General features: G+C 38.1%; 1 protein-coding gene across 1 annotated transcript in view; it reads left to right on the top strand.

Annotated features, from left to right (window-relative positions):
• The window catches only part of IL1RAPL2 (interleukin 1 receptor accessory protein like 2), a 972,543-nt gene that overhangs the window by 159,151 nt on the left and 790,974 nt on the right, over nucleotides 1–22,418 (top strand). The window lies entirely within an intron of this gene.

Genomic DNA, 22,418 nt, shown 5'->3' with positions numbered 1-22,418 from the left:
GTGCTTGCCTGATTTCATTTTCTCACTTGTCTCAAATGCTGAGTCAGGTATGCCTTCTGATCCCTGGTCCTTGACCTCATCCTTGTCCTGGAACACTAGTTTTTTTGCTCCTTCCCTCCACATTATACTGTGATTTCCCCCCAGAACCAGCATTGAGAGACAGATAATCATATATCTTCTAACCTGCTATGACGCAAGTGATTTTCATTGAAGTTAGGGTGGAATATGAAGGATACTCAGCATGTTGTTTGAATTTCTGTATTTAAATTCTGACACTATTGGAAACCTACTAAATATCTATGACCACACATCTCAGATTCTTTGAATTATAGTTTCTGCCTTTGTAAAATAAGACGAATTTACCTTTTGTGGGGATTAAATGAGAGATAACATAGCTTATGTAAAAGCAACTTAATATGATCACTGGCATATTTTGTTAATACTGATATTCTCAAGGACATTTATGTTCCATTTATTTTCTTCTTTTTACAGGTAATTACTTCCCTTATTTTTAGAGCAAATAATAGCCCATAAGTAAAAAGTATTAGTGACAAAAATTTTCTGGTCAAAAGTCAAAAAAGAAATTACCACACAAACTCATCTTAACAAGGTCCCAAGTTTCCCAATTAATTTGTCTTCAATTCTTATGTATTCAGATCACCAGTTGTATTATGTCTCTTCTGAAAACAATTAATATGACAACTTGTAAATTTCTTGCAGAGAAACCAAATATCTAGAACTGAGCAAAAATATAGCGGTGATTAGAAGAAGGAATATTTGTTTATTTGGTGGTGAAACTTTTTGTTATCTAGGAAATAATTTGATTTGACCTTTGTCCAATTGGTAAGATGTACTTTGCTGTTTCTTTTCAATGTGCAATTCATTAGAAAGATTATAATGTAACATAATAATGAATAGACTTTTGGGGGAAGTTTGGGTGAAGTCGTGCTCTGAAATCTAGCTCCATATGAATAAAATGACCTGCCATCACTTGGTCTAGCCATATAGAAGATGGGAAAGTGAATCAGTTCCGTTAGAGTACTTAGATATGGACAGTTATTATAGACACAGCATTTTGTTCACTCCTTGTGACAATGCTATGGGTCAAACATCATTATTCCTGGTCTATAGATGTGAAAACTGAAGCTCAGAGAAGTTAACCTGTCTGTGGTCATTCCTGCTAGTTAAGAGTAGAGATGAGATTCAAATCAAGTCTTCCTTTTTTGAGTTCCCTGTGTTCTTTTCATTACCTGAAGTAAACTCATTCTTTCTCCTGATCCCCAAATGATGAAGGATACTCTCTATTTAGGGGCTGTTCAACAGTTAGGCTAATTCCTTGGGGTGAATAGAAACCACTGAATGTGACAGGGTACTACAATGAGGGGACACACATTTGGAAAAGGCTAGTGGGACATATTCAGAGGTACATTGTGTTCAGCTACTTCTTGATGAGTCACCTTAGACCTACAGGTAAGTACAAATCAACAGTTACCACCTGCCTTTCCCAAAACATGAAGAGAAAAGAGGAAGTCCAATGTTAAGAAGATATATCACTAACGCATGTGCATGGTATCTGTTAATCATATTGTGTCATGACCTCCCTGTCACTGTCTCTCTAGGGGACAACAACAGTATTTTTACTCAAGATGTATGTGTGTGCTCTTGTTTTCACTGGACAATAAATCAGTGACACTGCAGTCTTGTGGCACTAAGAGAATTGTATAAGTTTTAGGTGCATTTATCATACATTTTCCGGATAACTTTCCCCAAGAAAATTTAGCCATTACTTTTATCCTTATTGTTAACATTCAGGACATCAATAATGTTATATACAGAGTCAGAGACCATATACCAGCTCTTCTATTATTTAGGTGCCCATGGTTAATTTACGTAATCTCTGAATCTTAAGTCCTAATATCGAATTGGTCAAGGCTATTAATAGATGTGTAATAAAGAGGGAATAAGGAAAAAGCCAATTCCTTGGTAATAATGAGAACACTTGTAATAACTTCAATTTCATTAGCTCTCCACTGCACATGGCAAATATATAGTATGTTTATGTAGGTATGCATTTTTTCTCCACATCCTTGTTTTCCTTTTCAAAAGGAAGTGTGTCTAATATATTTGTATCTCTAGGTCCTTTTGTAGGGCTTTTTTTTCTAATATGTGATAGTTGCTCATAATGAGTATGAAGTTTTCTCCTACAATAACACTATTCAGATCACCTTGTTTATATCCCATAAAATACCAATGCAGATGAAGGATGAAGTAGTATGTCAACTTATTTTTAGCCAACTCATTTCTTTATTTCACTAGCTACTTGCAGTAACTTTTCTAGGCAAATTATGAAACAATTTTTACAGATTCTGGAGATAATTATTTTAAAAATTTACCATATTTCTTAGGAAGTCTGTATGCAATTAAGATAAGCTATTGGTGGATGTGTTTCATTATGCCATGTGGTTCAACTAATAGCCTTTTTTGCAGGAATAACTTTTTGAAGAATTATTTTTCTAAAAGTGGAGATTTCTATTCAAATAATAAAATTTGAAGATTCTTAGTTAACACAATATTTTACAACTAGCTACTTAACTATTATTGAGTGCTCATTATGTGTCACAATCTATTCTAATTCCTTTGTGCACAGTCAATTCTTTAATTCTCAAAATACCCGTATAGGTAGAATACCATTATCCCTACTTCACAGATAAAGAAACAAAGGCATAGAGAGGTTTAGTAACTTTTCCAAGACCAGACAACTGACATGTAGTGAAGCAGGAAATCACACTTATGTAATCCAATAGCAGAATTTATTCTTAGTTTCAAAATTATACTGCCACATACTATATCTTAATGGAAGATTTTTAAATTAAATGAATTCTAGCTATCATTATCACTGATTCTTAAAAATTATACCTGTATTCCTGTCCTTTATCTCATTTACTGACCTTGATTAGGATTCTTCCATTGGAATTAATGGAACTTACTTTGGAGTTCATCAAAGGTTTAAACAATTGCATCAAAATCCACTGCAGGTATCTTTCTTCATGTGCCATCTAATTATAATATCCTTTTTCACTATTCATATGTTAAAAATTATCTTTATTCCATGATATCTTCTTAATATTCTGTCTATATGTAACTCAAACCCACAGAAGAGTAGCTTTTTGTAAACATGATATTGATTTGCAATTGGGTATGAATTCCAAAGAGATCAGTTTTTCATTTTTCCTTCAGGAGTTATATCTCTTCCCCTGAATGCCTGTATAGAAATCTTTGTGCTATGTTCACTATTTGAAATGTCTAAATAATACATTAGCAAGTGGACCTCATCTTTCACATCTTTAGCTTTATACTGGTAGAGAAATGCAGTGTTACACTAATTTAAAAACCAACAGAAATTAATTCCTACCAGACTAACGGGGTTTGAGGATAAGTGTATTTGAGTGATTTCTAAAACATTAAACATGTCTATCCAACTTCCTTTGCTTTATATTAATCTGTGATATTTTGAAAAAAATACTACGAAAAGGTAGCTAAATCTGGTATTTCAAATCCTAATTGTTCATTGTGGAATGTTTCCTTTTGTCTCCTTTCACTTTGTTTTTTCTCTTAAACTGGATACTATGTTATTGGTATGTCTATGTAGGAAGATTAAAAAAAGAAGCATATTCCACGGAGTTGCCAAAATTTCTTTTGAGAATTGCATGTATGGGATTGGCTGCTTTCTCCGCTGTCCTGGCTATTTCTTTTGGTGTTCTGACTGTAGTGCAACCTCAAACTGGAACGCTTGAGTTTGAAATGAATTATTTTTTTTTCTCATTTTTTAAAAAAGATTTATTTATGCATACAAGAGCTGGACAGGCCAGAGATGCAGTGGGTGAGAGGACCCACCAGAGACAGAGTGGGGAACAGAACAGGCAGACTGAAATACACTGCTGAGGGGAGGGGAGCAGCGGGCGAGACAGGAGAGGTCTACTGCGCCATGTGGGTTGCTCCCTGGCTGGCCGGAAATCAAACTCGTGCTGCAGTGGCTGTGGATTGCTTCATAGTGCAGTGCTTAACCCCTTGCGCCACCAGGGAGGCCCTGAAATGAATTCTAATGGAAGAATTTCTTCTTGAGGTTCACTAAAATATGAACAGTCTTATCTATCCTTTCCTTAAACACAGAGGCACAATTCATTTTCATCACAATCTGATTTCTCTTTTGCTGTCTTGGGCCTCACTTGGATTTCATTGTTTTTAAAGATGCATCTCTTTGTATGCGTGAATTCAATGTCAGTTGAAAGAGCTGATTTTGGCGAGGCTCCTCTGACAGTTTCATCTTACACCATTTGAATTCTTTTGAATAATACAGAAATGTTACATTTTGGGACTTTTTTTAAATTTATTATTTTTATTTATTTATTTATACAAGCACTGGGTACAGTCGGAAGCGCAGGTGGCCGGGGAGCAGCCGGGGATCAAACCTGCGCTGCAGAGGCTGCGGGCAGCCTCGCAACCTGGCGCTCAACCGCTGCGCCACCGGGGAGGCCCCATTCTGGGACTTTTAATATATGAAATTAGAATTTTAAGAAAGGTAATTTATATACAGACTAGAACATATATAGTCTTTACAATTGTACGATTACTCCTGTATATTTTTTCTGTCATTTCTGTGCCTTGTCCATTATCATTTAACTTTTTTACTCATATTTTATTTTTCAAATTTTTATTTATTTTTGCATAAAAGTACTGGGGTGTCAGCCAGTGATGGTGGTGGTGGGGGAATCAGAGGATTCACCAGAGAGACAGAGTCAAGTGAACAGGCAGATCTACTGAAATACATTGCTGAGGGAGCAGCGGGCAAGACAGGAGAGGTCTGCTACTCATATGTGGGTTAGCTCCCTTGCCAGGGAGCGAACTCAGGTCATCGAGGTGTTAGCACCTGAGACATAACCCCTAGGCCACCAGGGAGGCCCACTTCTATTTTAACATGCTGCATATGTGATATTCAGTTTTGAATGGTGAAAGTAATTTGGGGGGAAACACAAAGAAATTTCATGTTGAAATTATAATCATTTTAGGAAATTAAGTCTAAATTTTGTGTAAAATTATTTGCCTCCCCCACAAAAAAAAAAAAAAGCCTTATTAGTCATCCTTCAGAGTCTGAATGGCTGGGTTAATGAGAAACAGCTGGGATACATATGGTGTGCCCAGAAGCCACTATCATCGGAGACAGAGCCACAGAGGAGACTGGTTCTAGGAGAAACTTGATCAGAGGCTTGTTTTGCCAAGATATTGCAAGAATGAGTTGAGGACAATTCAGGATAGTTGTAGTGTCAGGACTTTCTATTGGTAAAAAGGATTGTAAGTTGGGGGGTCTCCCTGGTGATGCAAAGGGTTAAGTATCAGCACTATGAAGCTATAGGCAGCCACTGCTGACCCACATGGCTCAGTAGAACTCTCCTGTCTTATCCGCTGCTCACCTCAGCAGTGTATTTCAGTGGATCTGCCTGTTCTACTCCTCACTCTGTGTCTGATGAATCCTCTCATTCCCTGCACTTCTGGTTTACACCCCACCTTTGTATGCATGAATAAATAAAATCTTTTGGGGAAAAAAGGATAATAAGTTGGTTGGGGTTTTTGGTTAACTTGGGGACTTGGCTTGTCTGGTGGGGATAGGCTGATAATGGGAGGGCCAAATCTATTAAAAATGGGAAGAAATGTATTAAGTGAAGAATAACGCTGTGTGCTTCCTTTTGGAAATGGTTTCCGCTCCCTTGTTAATATTATACAAGTATATTATTTCTTGGTTGGTTGATGGGTGGGTCTTGGTGATGAATTTGGATTTCTTCATTCATCATACATAAATCTTTGTGTTTGAACCTCTGAGTCTGCTTTGCTGTCCCCAATGAAGGAACCTCTTGTTTGGGGATAGCAACTTATGTATAGAGGTATTGTCTCTAGACCTTAATAGTGGACCTAGAATACATCCTGATTGGTCCCTAATGCCAAGCCCAGCTGTTAAGTAGTTATACATGGATTCACATAGAAGTGCTCTTATATTGGTGTAAAAATTATACATCTATTTTCTTCTGCTCTTTTGTCATGTCACTCCTGCATGTCATTCATTTTTTACTGAAAAGCTCTTCTATAAAGTTTTTTGATGTTGGTACCTGTTGTGTTTGGTTACCTCCTTACTATTTAAAGTGGTGAATCATTTATTATAACAAATCATTGAGAAATTGCTTGTTTGGTTTTGAAGGATGTTTTATAAACATAATAATACTAAAGTCAATTTACATTCCTGGAACTCCCACCACTGAATATCAGAGAGATAGCCACAAAGCTGTGTGGGGGAAATAAGAGGAAATCAGTGATAAATGTATTTCATGCAAACAGGTGATTTGCCAGTCATCCCTGAGAGTTGTTATTCTCATTTATAGCTGCTGATATACGCAAACACATAACAGAAAGTGTTGATGAATAAAAAAACAAATAATACAAGTATTTGGCTGAATTACATGCTGATTAGTAACACTTTTTGTTAGATCTACAATATACATGGTAATAGAGCCTTGAGCATTCTCATTTTTATCTTATCTATGTTTTTGAGTTTAGTTGGGTTTGAAATCAAAACTGAAATGGCCCAAGGTAGTTTTTGCTCCCATTCTTGTCACCCAACCCAGTATCTTCTTTTGGTGTTTTTGCTTTCCTCCTTTTCAAACTTGTGTTGTCTGGTTCTTATCTTTTTTTGTAAGATGAAATATGAGTCTGCCTTTAGTCTCATTCTTACAGGGACCTTGTATTTGGCCCTAGAAATGAGAAATTAGGTGGAAAATCAATCCCTGACAATGTTTATGTCTTCTTTCCAAATAAAAAAAAGCATGTTTCTAGATTGAACATAAGTCACATTAGCCTAATCTAACTCCCTCATTCTATAATTTTACTTTCCAAAAGCCTAAAAATCAGCTCTTAACTCTATAGTTTTTTGTATTGAGGCAGTGAATTATAATATGACCTTGGGTTTTGACTGAACACTGATCCAATAATCTCTGTAATAATCATTAAGTCTGAGAAACAGAGAAGGTAAATGATTTTCTCAAAGCTGTTTAGATATTTCAATAAGCTGGTATTTTTGAGAATTATCATTTTCTTTGTACAAATATTTTCAGGTTAAAAAAATGTATTCTAGAAGCTGATTATGTAGGCAAGGAAGTTAAACCTTGTTATTTAAGTTTCTAGAACTTGGCTCCATCCTGTATGGCAAAATTGATGTCTTATTATATGCCCCATATAGATCATGTAACTTATTTTCTAGTTGTTTGATGTGTTTCTGAAATGTCATTTTACTTAGATTTGACTATTTTTTGCTATATGTTTATTTAAAAAGAATTCCATATCACTTTGTACATGGCTAAGCATGCTATATACTCAAAAAATTGAATTAAAAAAATCTAATGTCTTCTATTTGTGTGTAGTAAAAATTTGTGGCACTAATACTGGTACCACTGATACAAATGTTTCATAAAAATTGATAATATTCTTCTATTCCTTTCTTTTTCCCATTGCAGCCTTGTCTGGTATGCTCACAGTGCATCAGAAAAAGTCCTTCTGTGGTTGAAACCCTTTATGGTTTCAAAACAAAAGAACTTGTCTTAAGTTTCACAGACTTCAGTTCCTTTTCCCACAACCAGACTAACATTGTAGTAGCAGTTATGCTTGGCCTCCTTGTAATAGTGATTAAATAGAATGTTTGTTCCTATTTTTCAAGCATTGACATTAAGGGGTCAGCTGAAAGAGGCTAATGGGATGATCTATTTTGTTTGATGGTGTTTATTATTCACATCAAGATAAAATCACAGTGACCTGCACGTATGTTTAAACATGAATAATGCATCTTACTTATATACTGGGTTTTAATTTATTGTTGTTATTGTTATTATTTATAGGTGAAAGAAAATAACTTAGTGGTAGCTCCTTTTCAGTTTGGTCTCTCGGAGGAAAATATGTAGGATGTAATGTCTCAATATAAATATATCTGTAAGTGTTCTTGCAACTTCTATCTTGTGATGCTGTAGTATTTAGGAAATTTTTATTTGTGCCCAAGTATTGATATATTTCTTAAGGATAATATCAAGTGGTTAATGACCTTCCATGAATCTTTTGAGTTCATCTTCCTTCCTTTTTGGGGGGGATTAAAACCAGGTTGCTTACATTCTGTTCTCCTATCAACAAAATAAAATTGAATTGTATTTTTTTTTTTTTTTGCAAGTGGTACAGATAAGTGTTCACAATACCTAGCATTTCCCAAGGACAATCAAGTAGGTGGGAAGACTTGTTATCTAGAGGCATTTAAATTGATTTTTTTTTTTTTTAATTTTCTAGAGGCATGTCTTATTTATTTATTATTTATTGTTGTTTGTTTGATACAGCACTGGTACAGTCAGAGCGTGGGAGGGTGAGAGAATTCACAGAGCCAGAGCGGGGAGCAGAGCAGCAGAAGACCGAAGTACACTGCTGAGGGAGCAGCCGGCAGGAGAGGTCTGCGCGCCATGTGGGACCCTCTCTGTGGCCGGGGAGCAGCGGGATCGAACGGCTGCAGAGGCTGCAGGCAGCTTTCGCAACCAGCGCTCAACCGCTGCGCCACCGGGGAGGCCCCTCTAGAGGCATTTAGTACCATGAGTTGCCATGAATGTTCAGTTCTTAGGGATGTTGGTTAGTAGGTGTTATATTAAAAGGGAGGAAATATCTGTGATTAAGTATATTTTGGTAAATCACACTTTTTTATGATTTTATTTATTTATTTATTTATTTATTTATTTATTTATTTATTTATTTATTTATTTATACAAGCAATGGGTACAGTCAGAAACATGGGAAGGTGAGAGAATTCACCAGAGCCAGAGCGGGGAACAGAACAGGCAGACTGAGGAAGTACACTGCTGAGGGGAGCAGCGGGTGGCAGGAGAGGTCTGCGCGCCATGTGGGACTCTCGCTGGCATCCTGGGATCGAAGGGGCACTGCCAGGGCTGCGGGCAGCTTTGCAGCCCAGCACTCAACCACTGCACCACCAGGGAGGCCCGGTAAATCACACTTTATTACATGCCTTTTCACAGCTTTTAATATGCTCGGGATCCTTGTGAATTTCCAGCACAGGGATTTATAAGCATTATTTTGAACTTTTTCACATGGAATAGCTCACAGAACTAGTGACTAGTATTCCATAAAGCACATTTTGAGAAATAACATATTACATGAAATCCTGCACGAAGTCTATGGAGTCATGTCTTTTACTTCCTTTTCTGCCAAAGAAGAGTTTTCTGACTTAAGAGAAGTTGACTTTTTGCCTCTTGGGCTTTCTGATTTGCAAAAAGTTACGAAATTGAAATGGATGAGTCAGGGTGGTGATTTCTTATCAGAATCTACTCTGAGGTTTTCCCAACCCTGCTTACTGAGATTTAACATACTCTTCAGACCTCTTTGAAGTTCTTTTTTTTTTTTGGCGAGTCAGGGTCTCGCTATGTTGCCCAGGCTGGAGTGCAGTGGCTATTCACAGGCGCGATCCCACTACTGATCAGCACGGGAGTTTTGACCTGCTCCGTTTCCGACCTGGGCCGGTTCACCCCTCCTTAGGCAACCTGGTGGTCCCCCGCTCCCGAGAGGTCACCATATTGATGCCGAACTTAGTGCGGACACCCGATCGGCATAGCGCACTGCAGCCCAGAACTCCTGGACTCAAGTGATCCTCCTGCCTCTGCCTCCCGAGTAGCTGGGACTACAGGCGCGCGCCACCACGCCCGGCGACCTCTTTGAAGTTCTAAACCACTGTTTGTTGCCTTGGAAGCAAAGAGTGTTCCTTATCTGTTTTAAGATAGAGAACAAAGAGGTTGAGGCCACAGGGTCTATACTATTTGAGCTCACTTCCATCTCACACAGCCATCAAACTTTTGTATGGTTGTCTGAAAGTACAGTGATGTTTTTGTTGATTTTATATTCCCTGATAACAGAGTTTGTCTGTGTTTTCCTACTATCCAGTAGCAGTTAAAATAATCCACAATTTATTAGCTGGTTTATGAATATTGTGTCATGGGTCATGTTTCTAAGAAGCTAAGCCTGAGATTAGGATTCTTTTGAAATTATTTATTAAGGTAGTAAGCATAGGAAAAACTTGTTAAAGGAGTCAGGGAAGCTGGATGATACCTTAGAAGTAGCTAAGAAATGGTGTGGCTTCAGGAGGCACATTGCCAGGTCCCAGTAAGGTCTTTGGAATGTGAATTATCTCACAGAGTCTGTCCTGGCCAGAGATGAGGAGAATGGACTTTTGTACCTCTGCATCTGTCAGTGATTGGTTATGTGTTACCTCTGGGATGAGGGGAGTCATCTCCCTGGCACAGACAGATGGCCTGGCTCTTATCAGCTCCCAAGAAGGGAGCAGCTGTAAGCCGTTAGCAGTGCCCCCTCACAGGAGATGGGTGATGGGTGCACCAGTCCAGTAAAGAGATCGGGTCAGGGCAGAACTGCATCTGCTACAACTTATTTATGGAGAATTAAAATTTACATTGCTGGATGAGTAAAAAGACCAAACTTGCAAGCTCACCATAGTTCTGAGGCTTTATCAGGGGAGGAGCGATAACAGTGGAGGGAAGAGCACAGGGACGGTGGAGATGGATCACAGTTGCTGTGAGGGTGTTATAGAGCAACCCCGATATTAAACAGGTTCCTGGCTGTGGGTCCTCACCCGCGCGCTTTAAAGGGACTTATGAATACTCGACTACAGACACACACAAAAAGGTTAATAAAAGGTTTATTTACAAGAGGAAAGGAAATAAGGAAAATGTACAACTCAGGGAGAAAATAGGGAAATAAAGTCTTTAATGCGTCCTACCCGATCCGACGACCTGGAAACCCAAAGTCACTCTCAGAGCTGGCCGGACGCTGCGAGCTGGTGGAGAGCCCAAAATGGGGTCCCCCAAAGCCCACGTGTCTGCCTTTTCTATCCACCTGGCTGCTTAACCCAACCCTCAGGTCCCAGCCACCTTCCCTTTGGTGGTGATGGGATTTGGAGTTCCCAGTGTCTTTGGCTTTGACTTGGGGTGGGGGTGGAGTCCACAAAGCCTATATGGAAATAGCTTTGGGACATCCTTTTCCCCCTAACAATGGTAGGAGAATTACGGGGACTGCACCTGAGGGGGAAATCAAGTACTGTCCCAAAATGAGCAATGATGTAAGAAAATACATACATAACTTTAATAAAAAATAAAGTAAAATTTCCTCTTATTTCCCATCTGCATGGTGCACTTAACAGTTACATTCCAAAGGACAGGCAGTTGTTAAATGTAATTGAAGTCTGGTGTTGATGGAGTATTTGCTACTCAAGCTGCCCAGTGCTAGGTAATATGGGAAATATGAAGAACTGGTCATTATTCTTGCTTTTGAAAAGCTTTGTTGGTGTGATGAATAGTATGAATATTGTCAAATATGGAAAGTAGGGCACAATTCCATGTTGCGCGACTGGTACCCATAGGTAATTGGAGACCACCTCCCACGTTGATCAGTGTGGAGAGTTAAAGTGCCTGCACACTCAATATTATTAGGGACAGTGGGTCATTATGATGATCAGGTGTAAGGAAAACGTCTCATATGAATGTGGACTTGAATGGCATCCACAAGGACTGGTGAACAATAACATGGCAGTTATATGGTGGAGGAGGGATATGCAGGGTGAAAAATCTTGGGTATTCAGCCCTGTGTGTGTCTTGAGGATGGCTGAGTGTTGAAGAGCATAGCTTAGCTGGACCAAGGATTTGTATTGCAAGACAGTGTAAATAGCACAGTGAGATTGGGTTGTGAAAGAAGTAGAGAACCATATAGGGGAATCTGAATTCATTTATTCAGTAATGGTGAATTACTGAAAATCCTGAGTGTAAGAATGATCTAAGTAAATAATATTTTAGGAAGGGTCATCTTAGTGACACGAATAGTTAGCTATCCTTAATCTAGGCACATTGTTTATATGGAAAAATTGACTTTAATATTTCAGGAATTAGTTTGCGTAAGTCCTTCATGTTGATGACTTGCATTTGAAATGCAGTTACCTAACTCTGATCTTCTGCTTGATTACATTCAGGTTGTCAGAAATAGCTTTGTAGGTCATTGGGCAGTCTTGATTTTCTTTTGAAAGGTGTCATTTAGTGATGAGAAAGAAAGGACTCATTCAAAACTTAGTTTAACTTTCAAACCAAAGCCCAGGGATAATCATTCATAATCATTCCTACGTGTGAAATGTGACATTGTTTCATGAGTCACCATCTAGGTTTTAACCACCCATGCACAAAAAAAGAACAACGTAATTCCACACAGGCTATTTGGGAAAGCATTCAGAGATATTTTCTTCCATTTTCTGTTGATTTCCTGTGTATAAATATGGAATCCTAACAGCCCAAGGACACTCTCCAGTAGGAGTATATTCAGTAAACAGCATGTGTCAAATACCAACTGTCTGTAGAAAAACTAGGGATCAAAACAGAGGAGGGAAGTGCACAAGGGACTATGGTGATGGTGCACATGTAAAATGGCAGTGGGAATTTTTGGGGGACTACACCTGAGAGGAGAAAGCATGAATTATACAAAAATAAGCAATGATATAAAATATATATTAAATATATGTATATAAGAAAAAATAAGAAAAACTGGAGTAGAAGCTGGTTACAAAAGAAAGAAAATGTTTTTGCCTTTGGGGATGTTGTGCTAAAGCAGGCAATAGAATGTTTCAGAAAAATGTATGAGAATGATTGTGAAGCAATATCTAAAAGAGGATAAATAAAATATAAATTGAGTCAATGCCATAAAGCTGGGAATAGTCACAAAATAGTGTCCAGACACAACGGAATCCCAAGTTTGTAATTTTCTGACCTGTGCCACTTCTACCTCACATTGTTGTGAGTTAATGAAGGGATGTTTTCCTTCCTGGCCAACACTTTCAAGTTGCTGAAGGATATGTCATTAGCTGCAAAAATATCCATTCTGTTAATGTGGTTCCTCAGTTGTCAATGACCATTATCTTTCTGGGGGATCCAAAATCTTTTGGGAATGAGTTATATTGTATGGGAGATTTTTATAAATGATTCTAGGATCACAGAGTGACCTGTTCCTCAAACGTCAGCATGTTTATTCACTTGAGGATAAAATAGAAACTGACCTCTGTCTCAATATGGAAATAAATTCCTACCTTTTAAACTCACACGTGGAGATTCTTAGCCGGAGATTCAGATACGTGTCCAGAAATGAGACGGGAGCTCAGATTCCAGGGTGATGGATGGAGTGGCAGAACTTTGGGCTACCAATTCTGACTATCTGAGCTGGTGTTGAAAACTCCTTACTCAAATGGTTAGAGAGCAAAAACATGTAATTCAAGGTAAAGGGATAGTGTGAGAGAAGGGCAATCTGGACTTGGGGAGAAATCAAGCCTGATACCTTGTGCGAAAGTGTGATTCCAGGTGGAGGAAGCTGAAAAATACAAGGGACTGTGGTGATAGATTACGGGTGTTGTGGTGGTGGGAGAACTATGGAGACTCTGCTTCATGGTATAAATCAAATATTATACCAAAATAAGCAACAACATAAGAAAAATAAATCTCATTAAGAAAATTCAAACATCATAAAAATGGAGGAAGATAAAATGTCAATCTATACCAAAGTTTAAGCCAAAACTAGGGGTGACAACCCAGATTTGTCTAAGTAAAGTGTCTCACATTTTTAAAGGGCCTGCATCATCAGGCACATTGTTAACAGCTCAAATTTTAACATCAGATCGCCTGAGTATAGCTCTCCGATGAGCCCATCACCAGCTACAGTACTTTAAATCACTGGGCTAAGGCTCAGTTACTGAAAATGAGGAAACTGTAGTATTTTGCCACATCGGTGTGCACTGTGACTTTAAAGGGATAATGCAAGTTACCTTTTGACCCAGTGCTGGGCACACAGTGATTCCTCAATGTAATATACATTCCTCTACAACAGGGTTATTGCCACGCTCAGGAGAGGCAAAACCACCCTATATGGTATTGTAAGATTGAACCAAATGACTTGGGATGCCCTTTTCTTGTGGGAATGTTTATTCTCTAGACGAAAGATTGTAACATATTTGTGAAATAGGAATTTTCAATAACCTCCTATTCAAATATTTATTATCTCAGAGCTCAAAGCTATCTCACTGCTAAAACTCAGCTGTGTATTGGATATGTCAACAAGAAAACATTCACATTCACAACAGGGATAGAAATCAGGGCGAACTCTGAAGAAACCCACATGAAAAATGAATGACAGAAATTAGGCTCTAACTAAAAATGATTGGTTTGATAAGGAATTATTTTCTACATGACCTAGAAAGGTCATGAATGATTAAAATGCCTTTTAAAGGGCTACATTCATTATTGTGAATTCTTGTGTGTTTAGGGAGCATGCACACTTAATCTTGGAATAAATTTTTGTATTTCTTTTACTATCCCACTCCTGCCATGCTTAGTGTCAGTGTCTTATTCATAATGGTTGCGCTCATATGCTGATTGATTCAGTTAATAAAAACTGGTGACTTTTTTTGGCCTTTACAAAACTTATCTTCAAAAGCTAAATTAATATGTGCATTTGTAGTCTCATAAGAATGAAAGAATGTAATAGCTTTGATACATAGATAAAATTTATAGAGAAAATGATTTCTGCTTTAAAACATCTTATAATCTGTTTATTTTAATCATTAAGTGAGATTTCAGTATATATCTCTTCCAATGACTTCAAAATAATTGTTTTTCACCTTTACTCTCAAACTTGCTTCCTCCATTTGAGTGAAGCTGGCTCTCTTATACTATTTTTAAGACATATTACAAAAATTCCTATAATGCCTTATTCATTTTAGATCTTCTGTGTGTAAAAGGCTATTCTTGCTCATTGAGCATGCTTCAAAAGTGAAAAAAAGTACCATCTCAGAGACAAGTGAGTACACCCTTATTTGGCCTTTGGAAGCTGGAACTCTTACCCTCAACCTCTCTCCTAAGTACATGTCAAGTCTGTTCTTTATAGATTGCTTGAAATGGTCATGGACATTCCTAGCGATAAGAGAAAGTCAGACAGGTTGGAATATATATAGATCGAAGACTTAAGATATTAGACCTGCAGGTGGCAGGGTTTTGAGAAATCACATCCTTTGTCAATTTGTCCTTTCTGGTTCTCCAAGGATGAGAGGTGAAGTATTATAAAATTGTGGGAAAATGGAGCAGGTTAATAATTCTTCAACATTTTTCAGTTTGTATATGCAGTAAATCGTTTCCCACCATGTTTTTACTATCCAAAATCTGGCTGTCTACAAAGAAAACTTTCACCCCAGAATGAATGGGAAGAGGAACCACTTCCATGAGATTCCAATAAAATGAGACCTATTTATTAAATGTCGCTGGTACATTTTCTTCCTGGAAGCTAGTATTTTGTGTCCATCTTACAAACATTAAAATTAGGGGCCAGCATGAATCATCTATGAAGGACTTTTGTAGTCTACCAAACAGTCTTCAGACTACAATTTGAGAACTAAGAACAAGTAGAAACTGAATGGTTTATATAACACTATTGCCTGGTTCCTCTTTTAAGTCCTACCACTATTCAGTTTAATCAAAGCTGCCATATGCTTTCTCTTTGCCTTCTTTCCCCTTAATGCATGATTTCATCACTCTGGTATCTTCTGCCTATAGAAGCCACACAGTCATACATACTCAACACAGTCACAGTCATACATACTCAACAAATCATTATTTTAGATATCTTTTAGAATCATGCTATTTTAGGGGGAAGTCAGTGGCACTATGTTTAGAATATTTTCACCTTCATTGCAAGAAGCAACATTCTTGCCATTTTTCAGGATCTCATTCAGGTGTTAAAGCTAACTGAAGCATGTAGACGTTAACATAGTTATCAATACTGATAGTAAAGGGATATGATGGTACCATGATGAAAATAGGAATTAAAGTGCTTCATGATATAATTTCTAAATGCCCAGGTATGCAACGTTTGGCATTCTTTATTCCTTGAGGGTAGATACTAAACTTGACATCACTAACGTGTAACAGGGAGTTTTGAACATGAAAGATGCTCAGGGGAAATTATAAAATAATTGTGATTCATATCAATTACGCATTATTTTGGGTTACCTATATATAGTACAGGCATCATAGGATTTTTAGCAGAGAGGGACTAGACCTCAACTAATTTCCTAATTCAGGCCTCAGTATTAATTTTCTTAGTGAACCATAACCAAGGAAAAGCTGAACACAGATTTTTGAATGAATTCAAAACAGTATCCAATTTCTGTATTTCATTAAAGCTAGTAATTAAAAGGGAATAAAGTAGAAATTCATTTACCTAAATTTTTTAGGACACTTTACCCCTGCCCATGAATCCATAAATCAACAGAAACTTAAATTTTTGAAAAAGTTTAAACCTTCATCCCTGTCAACTTCACTATCAGTTTGGTTTTGGTTTAGTAGAAAGCAGGTGTCTCATCTCAAATAATAGAGTATTGCATTGGAAAATGAACAATTCATAAGAAAATGCTCAAATCAGAATAATATGAATGAGGTGGTATTACATATAGTGACAAGAGCAAAAGTCAGGTTTTCTCCCCAAGGATCTGAAAATATCGTTAGGGGTCAATGACCTTTTCATTTAGCCTTTGAATAGGAAGAACCATTCTTTAGCAAGACAGCTGGCTGGAAATAAATAAAAATGGGATTGTAAGGCAGACCCGAGATTAATCTCTTTTCCACATTGCCGAGACTCTCCAACAGTAATATGGTACTAAATTTATACTGATAATGACTTGATTGACCTACCCTATTCAGCTCTTCTCCCATTGAGGTTTTGTTCAAATGGATTTTAAATTTATTTCTAATGAGGCTACTAGGGTGTGTGCTATATTGCTAATGTTCTCTCCCCCACCTTGAATGCTGTGTCAACCTTAAAGAGTTCACGGTTTCTAGCTGTTTACTGAAGTATCCATGGATGTCTCTACTTGTGCTCATTTATTTATCTATGAATCCTCTGGGTGTGGGAAGGCCAAAAGTAAAGGGAGAGGATGGAGACAAGGCTTTTAGTTTGCTGAAGGGAGACATGAAGCAATCTGAAACTTACGTGAAGAGCTCTGTAGTCAATTGCTAAATGATGTGGGATGGCAAGGCATCCTGGAAAAATCAGAGGTGGCATAATCATGCAGAGGGTTCAAGCTCTAACTCTACTCCATGTTATTTCTGAGCCTCCATCTTCTCAGCTACAAAAAAAAAAAAAAATACTTAATGAGACTCCCTGATAGGTTTCATGTGCAGATCAAATAAAAACCATATTCAAGTGCCTAGTACAGTCTCTGGTTTGAATTAATGATAAGTGCCTGTGATTATCACAGACTGGTATTACATTGTTGACCATGGAGCTGTTATTTGTGGGGAAAAATAAGTTCCCAGATCTGGGTGGGAAGGGAATGTATTCTAAAGTATAAAAATAGCCACCTTCTCTGTAATGAACATAATGGACCTTAGAAAATCATAGCCTATCACCTGACTGCTCAGCACAACATATGTAATATAGTTTAATGATTGTAACTTCAGGCATCAGACTAAAACTACTTGGAGATAATATTGCTTTGCGTTGCAGTTTCAGTGAAGTAGACAGGCAGAATAGAGTTCAATTTTGCAGTCTGACCTCTTGGTCATTATTTAAAGCCATAGAGCCATTTTTAATCTTTGCATTTTCCTCTTCGCAAGTAGTTTCTAAGACAGACAGCATGTCATGTGCTAACTAAATTTCAGATTTTAAAAAGACATTTAGCTCTATAACTCCAGATGATAAAAAACCCATTTAATGGAGAATGTTCTTTTGCTGCCTGCTTGATCAATAAATTAAATAGATTAATTAACTCAGGCTATCAAGACCAAGGACTGTCACTAACCATAGCGAATGGAACTGGCCCATTTATCAGAGGCAGAGCTGGAGAAAGGCAGTCTTCATCCTGTATTTCTATAATGAAAATATATAAATAGCTCATGGTGAGAAAACTCTATCCACCCCCTGGCGGTATTGCAACATAAAGTAAATATGGTGGGGAAAAGTCCACTATTGTTATTTGCATTGTTCAGTTATTTGGCTTTTTTCCATTTTCACTCTCTATGTCTTTTTTTTAACAGTTATTTATTTATGCATACAAGAACTGGGGTGTAGGCCAGAGGTGCAGGCAGGAGGAATGAGAGGATTCACCAGAGACAGAGTGAGGAACAGAACAGGCAGATTGACTGAAATACACTGCTGATGGGAGCACTGGGCAAGATAGGAGAGATCTGCTGTGCCATGTAGGTTAGCTCCCTGGCTGGCCAGGGATTGAACTTGTGCTGCATCGGCTGCCAATAGCTTCATAGTGCTGTCTTTAACCTCTGCACCACCAGGGAGGCCCCTCTATGTCTTTGCATCTATCTTTGTTGTTTGCATGCCATTCAAAGTTCCTTATGAATTTCAAATACAATCAACCATTGGTTCATCTGTGTTTGAAATGTTTGTAGTATAGACACAGCAAAGATGTATAAAACATCATTCTTTCTTTCATGGAGGATGGAGAACAATGATTAATGACCGAAAAACTACTCAAAAAATCTGAGTGGGAAAGATTCTGATCAAATGAGAGGAAGTTAGTTAAATGGGCATCCAGTATCCAAATGATGTGAGACTACTACCAACTACTATCAAAAACTTGAGATTCCTAGGTGGCTTTTCTGGATGACTTTCTACTTCTACTTGGACTCTAGCTTGTTTGTTACCTGCTTTTTATTCTTTCTCCTTAGACTTCGGTGTTGGTACATATAATCTCAGACTGGTAAAAATCTGACCTAGACTTCTGCCTATTATTTTCCAACTTTACTTCTAGAACATTACTTTCAACTGTAATATAATTACCTGTATTCCTAAAATACCTAGAACAGTTTAGGAAGAAATAAAAAAATCCCCTTGACATCCTTGACAAAAACTCCAGTACAGGTCACATCAGTGGTTTGTCTTGTTCAGCATTCTAAGTGACAAAGATTCCAAAAATGCTTTATGAGAAATTTTGTTATCCTTTCTTAAGTACTCAGGTTTATAAGGGTATGAGTGGCCTGTAAACAATTCTTCTTTTTCTTTAATAACTCAAACTTTTATTTGCTTTTTAATAGTGCTCAATGTGTGCTCGGGAATTTCATGTAGTAGGGATAAATACAACCACGGCCCTCAAAGCTCTTCCATATAGTAGCAGAGACATGCATACTAAATTATGTGATATAGTATTGAAGTTCTCTCAAATATAGGCACAAGGAAAGCATGGTCAGAGAAGGTTTGAAAGAAGACATGCTTGAGCTCGGTATCAAGTATTCATAAGAGTAGGCGTTGCAGGTATTGAACAGTTTCCATAAATGTTCAACAGCAAAAAACATCAAGGAATTATGTATGTATGTATGTATGTATGTATGTATGTATGTATGTGTTTATTTATTTATTTTAAAGATTTATTTTATTTATTCAAGAACCAGGCCTCCCTGGTGGTACCAGGCAGTTGAGAGCCGCACTGTGAAGCTATCCTCAGCCTCTGCAGTGAGGGTTCTAGCCCCGCTGGCGGGCGAGAATCTCACATGGTGAAGCTGACCTCTCCTGTCTCTTCTGCTGCTCCCCTCAGCAGTGTATTTCAGACGGTCTGCCTGTTCTGTTCCCTTTTCTGTCTCTGGTGAATCCTCTCACCCTCCCGCACCTCTGGCCTGTACCCCAGTTCTTGTATAAATAAATAAATCTTAAAAAATGTTTAAAAATATTAAAAAGGATAATAAAAAGAGTAATGAAAAAAAAAGAACCAGGGTACAGGCCAGATGCTTGTCATGTCCATTGCTCCGAGGCCGGCGGGGATCGAACCGGCACTGCAGAGGATGTGGACAGCTTCACAGCAATGCGCTCAACCACATGTGCCACCAGGAACTGGGCCAGGCCAGATGCACAGGAGGGTGAGAGGATTCACCAGAGACAAAGCAGGGAACAGAACAGGCAGACTGACAGCAGGTGCAACAGGAGAAGTCTGCAACACCATTTGGGATACTCACCAGCTGGCTGGGATGGAACTGGCACTGCATAGGCTGTGGACAATAAGAAGCAACATTCTTGCCATTTTTCAGGGAGTCATTCTCGCCGGCTGGCTGGCTGGCCGGGATCGAACCCTTGCTGCAGGGCCTGAGGACAGCTTCACAGTGTGGCGCTCAAATGCCTGCACCACCAGGAGGCCCAAGGTAGTTTGGTGAGGCTAAAATTTTGTGTTTGAAGGGAAGTGAAAAATGTTCTAGAAACATAGACATATCTGGGAACATGGACATCTTTTATGACATAATAAATATCTGTACTTAATTTTGAGGCATATGGTGAACTCCAATTAGGGAGCTGCTTGCACTTAGGCATTGGTTTCTGTTATGAATAAGGCCCCCCCAACCCCCAATATCTCAGAATGTGACAGTATTTGAAGATAGAGCCTTTAAAAAAGTTCCTCAGTTAAAATGAGGACATTAGGATATGCCCTATTCCAACCTGAGCAGAGATTAGGGCACAGACAGGAGGGACAACCCTTTGAACACCCAGGAAGAAGATTGACATCTAAAAGCAAGTAGAGAGGCCTTTAGAAATTAGTCCTGCTGACACCTTGATTTCAAGCTTCTTTCCTCCAGGGCTGTGAGAAAATACATTTTCTTTGTTCTGGCGACCCCGGCCATGTTATTTTGTTATGGGAAGCCTAGAAACACAATACAGTTACTACTAATAAAGTTCTAAACAGCTTGCATTTTAAAATAAAGTAGCATTCAACTTGATTCCTACAAATAATATCATGATTCTCATTTACTTATAGTATCACATGCTTTCTTCACTGTAAGGGAAATCATTGTATCCATGTTAATATTTTGATTGGTTATAACAAAGTCAGATGTGTGTTAGGAATCTTATTCTTGTATTAGAGTGTTTTAGTCTCTAGAAGGGAGGGTTGGAGGACACTCCATCTAGAAAAAGAAGAGTTAAAGTGTTGAGGGTCTTCTCGGGACCTAATATGTACCGTAGAACAACACCTCTTTCATGCCTGAGCTCTTAACTGAGAAATAAAATACAAATTTGGGATATAGAAATGGAAATAACTCCTGGGTGGCTTGAGGACATAGCTGAATATGAGAAACGAATAGGTTTATTAATTCTTTGTGCCTTCTTGTGGATCTTGGAATAGTCCAGTGAAGGGAAATTTGCATTTGTGAAACAGTGCATGTGCTCAGATCAATAGCATCCATTGGTTTAGGCAGAAAGTAAGGTGAAAGAGACCAAATCTCCATGTCACTCAGTTTAGAAATGCATATTATTCAATCACTCATGAATTACATAAAAGTTTTTTTTGAGGGGGGCAGGAAAGGCTTGAAATGTGAATAATGATTTAGATTTATAAAAATAGGCCAAGAGATAACACATTACATTATATCTGTTATACAAGATAGGACTTTTCAAATCAGATGCTAAACAAGGAATTTGTTTCACCTGGTGTCATTTTCGTTGATCTGCACCTCAAAAGTTTCCAGCGACAGATCTTAGAGCTAAATCTTGGAAATAAATGAAGAATCCCAAATAAATGCAGCCACTGAGCTGAGACCACAGTGGCCCTGTGATCTGTGAAATTGTCCCAAACAGCTCAACTTTGGTGAAAAGTTTATGAAACAATTTTTAATTCCCAAAGTCTCCAAGTCACAATGAATAGCTTCCCTTTGCTAATTGGGAACTGAGTTCTAGATCTAAGACCTAGTTTCTATCACATTTGTGATAGAAATTGTGTAGGCTTAAATAATATTTCAGGGGCCTTTTTGGCCCCTTGGTAGTTTAACTCCTTAGATCAGAAAGAGCAAAGGTTATATTTTGACTTGAATAACATTAATTACTTTAACTCTGAACCTTGAAATGATGACTTTTCAGCCATTTTCTGACCCGTGGTGGCAAGACTAGTCGTAATAATGAGGGCATTGTTCTAGAATAGTGTGTGACTTGCTTTAACTTTTGGGACCCTAAAGGCTCCCACACTTGGAGAGAGTTGATGTGCAACTGTCATTTAGAACTCTTCTCATACTGCAGTGAGAATGTTAACAAGGAAAGGAAAGCAATTAACTTCCTTGAATTCCAAATTTTTGGAACATATCTCAATGCACAGGACAAAGGTAAAGAAACTACTTTATGTTGGGAAAAGATGAAAAGGCAAAACCTTCAAAGTGGCACAGTTGAGCACTTATTCAGAGCAACTCTAGAATGTTAACTCTGTTGGATTCAGGACCTGTACTGGCAGGTAACCTTCCTTCTACAGTGACCACACCGTGACTCTA

The sequence above is a fragment of the Talpa occidentalis genome, unplaced genomic scaffold (assembly GCF_014898055.3).
Source record: "Talpa occidentalis isolate TD23 unplaced genomic scaffold, MPIMG_talOcc4v2.1 talOcc4.15, whole genome shotgun sequence".
In the NCBI taxonomy this organism is placed as follows: Eukaryota; Metazoa; Chordata; class Mammalia; order Eulipotyphla; family Talpidae; genus Talpa; species Talpa occidentalis.
Note: the sequence above shows the minus strand (reverse complement) of the source record. Positions and strands in the feature narration are given on the sequence as shown.